This window comes from Crocodylus porosus, unplaced genomic scaffold (assembly GCF_001723895.1).
Source record: "Crocodylus porosus isolate Cpor-Errol unplaced genomic scaffold, CroPor_comp1, whole genome shotgun sequence".
Taxonomy (NCBI): Eukaryota; Metazoa; Chordata; order Crocodylia; family Crocodylidae; genus Crocodylus; species Crocodylus porosus.
Genome location: NW_017728910.1, coordinates 28,417,289 through 28,422,931, shown reverse-complemented (window position 1 = coordinate 28,422,931; position 5,643 = coordinate 28,417,289). Strand labels below are relative to the sequence as shown.

The window sequence follows — 5,643 nt, the reverse complement described above, 5'->3', positions numbered from 1 at the left end:
TAGCTACTATGAAACTGTAAAACCTACTAACACATGCCATCATCCTACGGACTGCTTAAGCAACCCTGTAGAAACTCTGCAGTCAGTATGTTTTGCAAGTAAATCTGAAACAAAACAAATGATTTTCTAAAATTTCCCATATCAGTCCTGTATTCCCCAATCCCTGAAACTTCCTGTCTTACATCCTAATTAAAACATGTTTTTCCATGTCATTTCCACATTCTCAATTCCTTGAAACTTCTTTTATTTTTCCACATTTATTTTCCATATTTGATCTTTTCACCTTTACCGCCCAATTCTCCACTTGCCTCTTTAGGCCCAGACTTTTTTTTTTTTTACTCAACTTAGTTTTACTAAAATCCATATTAAAAAAACCCAAAAATTAAATTCCCTTAAAACTTCTTTGGAAAATACCAAATAATACACAGAGCAAAGAAGAATCTGCTTCCCCATAGGCAATCATTGCTTTTTATCACAGGAACATTAATGGCCTTGTATGGCTTCAATGTCCTCTCCCAGTAAAACAAACCCTCACACAGTGGTTAAAAAAGGCTTCAAAAGCATCAGGAGGTTTCCCCATGCTCTTTAGCTGACGCATGGTTTTACAAGGAGACAGGCTGGCACCCCCAGAACCATGCACAGATCAGCACAGAAACTGGCTCCTGACCTCTCTACACCAGATATGCAGGTAGGCCCTTGCTCTTCAGGGACCACCCCAAGGTCCCTCCCCTCCACTACTGCAGGACAACACAGCAACTGGCCACCAGCATCTCACTAACAGAGGGGGCAGGGGGCACAAGTCTGTAAAGACAGGAGGAGCCATTAGACCAGCAACAGTGATCTCAACTGCTGCAGAACCAGATGAAGTCGGATTGGTCAATGTTCCATGAACCATGCTGACCCGCATTCATTGCACTTCTATCTTTTAATTTCATTATTAAGTGAATCCTGGATCAGATTTTCCATGATTTTGCCTGGGATAGATGTCAGGCTGTCCGGCTGACCACGGTCCGTGTCACCCCACTTGCTCTTTTTTGTAATCTTGGCACAAGATTAACACTCTTCAGTCATTTCCTGGGTATTCTACAACAGAGGTCAGTGGCCAGAGGTGTCCTTACCCAACTGCTTGGGCTCTTCAGTGCAAATGACCGAGGACTGCCAGGCTCCGTCTTGGTGTCTGTGCTACCGCAGCAAGTGCTGTGCACATGCAGCAGGGTCCTGCTCTGATTAGGAGGACAGCCCCTGTCTCAAAGTGCGTTCCTACTAGATTCTGATTATTGTCTTCCTTAGTTACTAATGGACTGAAACATACTTCATTATCTTCTTGTGATACATCCTTCTGTTCCTTTCTGAATAAAAAGGTCAAAGGTCCATCTGAGACCAGATGGCCCATCGGGCTAGCAGCATAGTAAAAGCACGCTACTTTCTGTAGCCCACAGCACAAAGGCATGGTGTTACTAGCCCTCAATTCTCCACCCCAAACAGCCAGCAACCCCTTTACGTATGGGTCAAATGGGGACAGCCTTCAGCACAGGTCCAGAGCAGGGCTTACACTTGCACTTCTCCATCCCTTGTGAGATGCCTTAAACACTCTGCCATCATGTCCCTCCTCGTCACCGTGTAGACAAAACATAAATACCATAGCAATCTCGTTTGGAGCACATTTATTTACTTATTAGATTTACATGCTGCTTTTCCAAACAAAGGCTCTGAGTAGCTTATAGTAAGGGACAAATTAATTTATAAAGACAAGTAGATTATCCAAACAAAATAGAAAACAAAAACTCCCTAAACAATATCCCAGCCTAGCCTGGCTTGCTGAGCACCTGCCCGAGTAGGAAGGTGTTACAGTGCTCTTGGAGGACGTGCAGGCTTGGGCTGTGGTAGGCCTCCAGCGAGTTCCAAAGCTGAAGAGCAGCTGCTGAGAACAACCATCCTAACATCTTTCCCAAACACACTTGGCTCTTTGATGGTACTTGCAGGAGGTTGATCTTGACTTGGCCTTTTCTATGCCATTCCAAAAGTTCAAACAACAGTCCGTGGGCAGGCTTGAGTGCCTGCAGCCCCACTGTCTGGTTTTGCTTCCTTGGGAGCCCCTCAACCAGTCCTCATAACACAAAACAATAATACTTGGTCTGAACAAATAAGCAAGTAAAGCAAACCTCTATCCTGGGGTGGCTTGCCTCCTGTAAAGTGCCAGACTACCCTGTTACTTCATCACTGCATAGGAATATAGCTATAGTATGATTTTGATTTCCTTACAAACTCTTTCATATTGTCTTTAGCTTTCCTGACCAACCCTGGGTTTTACTCTAATGTAGTTAATTGTTCACAATTTTCATTCTATGTAATTTTTAATTTATACTGACTGTTTGCTTCTTCTCTTTTCTTCATTTCTCCTTTTATATCATAGACTCATAGAGAAGTGGGTCTGGAAGGGACCTCCAGAGGTTATGTCATCCAATCCCTGCCTGAGGCAGGATTCTTCCCATCCAGAACATCCCATACAACCATAATCTAAACATTATTATTTGTAATTGCTGCCTTCATTTCCCCATTGACCCAGACCTGAAGTTGTCCTCTTTCTTACTTGCAAAAGCAGGACATTTTGGCTGGCTAGTGAACTTCATTAAAAATGTTTCATTTCTAGTCAACGTTTTTGGAGTACATTTTTATCCTTATCCTTTCATTAATAATTTTTGCCAACTTTGGGACATTAACTCTTTTAAAGTACCGACTGTATGTTTTAGTTAGAGGCAACCTCCATTTGCCCATATTGAAGTCATTACGTCCCTGTCCCAAGGTCACCCAAGTTAACTAAATCGCTTTAACACCAAAAGAAATAGGATTAAAGTTGCAACAATTTAGCTATCCTTGTATCACTGTAGAACACAACTATAATACTTGCATTATAAGAGCTTATATATGTATCATTTGATATCAAGAGCATCATTATCTCTGTCTATACCCTAAGATGCTATTCCATATGACTAAGGAAATCACAGCCTGTTCTTACCAGGGACCACTGCTGAAATGGAAAAGATCCTATAGCCAGATGCTTCTTCTGTGATACAGAATCAGACAGACAGCTAATTGTAAATCTATTGTCTTCATAAAAATATTGTAATTGTGTCATCTAAACTCTGTCATGCACATGTATGTCATATAAAACTGCTTAGCCAGTACATTTGCCTGGTAATGATCTCCCCTGGATAAGTTATTAACGGTTGTGTGTATATGAGAAATGGCCACTATGAGATGGAGAAGGAAGTTTAATGAATTACAGGAACCAATACAATATATTCTAAGCACCTATAAATAACACAGATGAATTCCTGTTAACAGTATCAAAGTTTTATTGTCAGGGCAGCTTAGCTTCATGTCACTGAACCTATTCAACAGGACTTGTAAATACCCGTCTTAACTCTCTCTCATTATATCATTTTAACTTTACTTGCACAGTTACCTCAGCCTGCCCATGTCGTTCAACATGTACCTCTTCACTTACAGTGAATCATCTTAACTTAAAATCCTTGTTTCAGAAATGGTTCAATCCTAGCCCTTGTTTGGTTTCAAAACTGAACCTTAATCTCAGCCCAACTGGACCTCAATCTGAGCATGCATCAAAAGTAATTGTGTTTCTGCAGCTAGTGGAGACTCACTGAGCATGACCATTAAAAGAAAACATCCTTGTTTTCACAGAGGAAGACAGAATTGTTCTTTGTCTACAGATGTCTGCAATTGTGCATTTTATGCACTCCACAGTTACTTTAGTAATTGTTTAAATAGAAATCTATTAGCATGTGTTCAAGGTCAGCTGGTCCTTCTTTTAGCCTGCTACCGAAGGATGCTGGTGGAGTCCGGAACAGTTGACAACCCCACTGAACTGTAAGCTTTATCTTCCAGTAACCACAAAGAATGAAAATCATCACAATTGCAATATAAGCCTGGTGCAGCCTGCAAGCCATTTTCAGAATGTCTATTTGGTTTGATCTGATACACAGTCTAATGGGCAGCAAGTTACAGTGCTGGCTGCCAGTGCCCAGCTGCTTTCTCAACATCTGTAAAATACCAGACACAGGATATTTCCATAAATCTCTCCTCTAACAATTACCACCAATATAACAAGCATCAGCTGCACTACCTTCCTCCACACTTTCTATTATTGGCACTGCCTTATATAATAGCAGCTTAACAACCTCTTAGTTGATTTCCTGATGTAAAGACCAACATCATTATATAACGTGTCTATTTTAACTTTTGTGAGTCAAATTAAGCAGATAGGTTGGTGTTCTGTACAGTCTGAGCTTATCTGCATGAACAGTTAACTCAAGTGACAAACCTTTATAGCTAGGAGTCTACACTTGTGAACGCAAGATTAGATTAGAGGGAGGAATGCATAAAATACCTACATCATGCTGTTGCACTGAAGGGTTGAGTGAAGCTTCAGCACCTTATAAGAAGAAACACCACCATAAGTTCATCCTTACTCCACTACAGGGGATGCTTCCTATATCCCGCTTCTACCCATCCCTGTTGCCATTAGAAATATGTTAGTTATCATGTCGCTTATCCAACTTACCCCGACAAATTATGGTCTGCACATGGATAAAATCTATCGATTCCAAAGCAGTTGTGAATTAATAGATGATCAGATAACAAGGGAGCCCTACGATCATCTCATGTGTGCTTCTTTATGTCACAGTGTATTTGGGCATCTAAATGCCACACTGGCAGAGAAGGGTTAACGAAACCAGAGGGCTCAATTATGCCTCAGGGCTGCTCCAGGAGATGGGCCAGTAAGTCAGCAGGGTACCTGCAAAGGACTTCACTTTCCTTTCCAAGGTGGCTAGGAGATTGTGGAGCCACACTCAGTGCCTGTGAAAGAGAGGAACTCAGTGCCTGGGGGCAGAGCATTCAGACGGGGGTGTTGGACAGTGCTTACTTGGATGCAAATTTGCTTCACTTGGAATTTTTCTGGACAGCAGATACCCTGGAAGGTACTAAACCTGACCAGACTGAGTTACAGGAGGCACAGGCAATTCAAGCTAAAGCAGCAGTGGGCAGGGGTGCTCTGTGACAGCAAAGCCTGCTGGACCAGACCTGGGCATGAGGGGACAGGTAGAAATTAACACAAGTTTTTGCACAAGCTTTAGAAATATTTCTCTAATTTCTGCATCTAGGCCAGGGGCTTCTAGTCGAGCTGTGTGCATCTTGCGCCCCTGTACCATCTAGATTGTACATTATGCCTTTCTTCAGATACAGTTCAGGAGGGACAGCTATGCAGGGGCAGAGAACAGGGGCTTAAAGTTCTGGGCCTGGCTGGGGAATGCCTGGTTCTCAGCACACGTCTGAACAGGCTTCAGTCTCGCTGCCACCTATGTGCTCCTCGCAGCCCAGAACAGTGGGAGCCGCAGCCCAGCCCTGCTGCTGCGAAGCACTGCCCGGCAGTGCGGCTCCAGACAATCCCACTGCAGAGCAGGAATTCCCGGCTGGGAGAACGCAGCTCCTCCTTGGATCCTTCGTCGCTCGTACTGTGGCTCAGCTTCACACTGCAGAGCAGCGTGGGAGATGCACGTCACCTGGAGGACTACAACATGCAGCAGTCATAAGGGGCCTGTATCGAAATACACTCAGTGCAAG

At 43.2% G+C, this 5,643-nt stretch overlaps 1 long non-coding RNA gene across 1 annotated transcript; it reads right to left on the bottom strand.

Annotated features, from left to right (window-relative positions):
* Positions 1–3,338: 3,338 nt before the first annotated feature.
* On the bottom strand, positions 3,339–5,420 carry LOC109308711. The gene is made up of 2 exons (XR_002100689.1): positions 4,413–5,420; positions 3,339–4,061 (listed from the first exon to the last, which is right to left on the bottom strand). It is a non-coding gene; the product is annotated as an uncharacterized LOC109308711 (long non-coding RNA).
* Between the last annotated feature and the right edge of the window lie 223 nt (positions 5,421–5,643).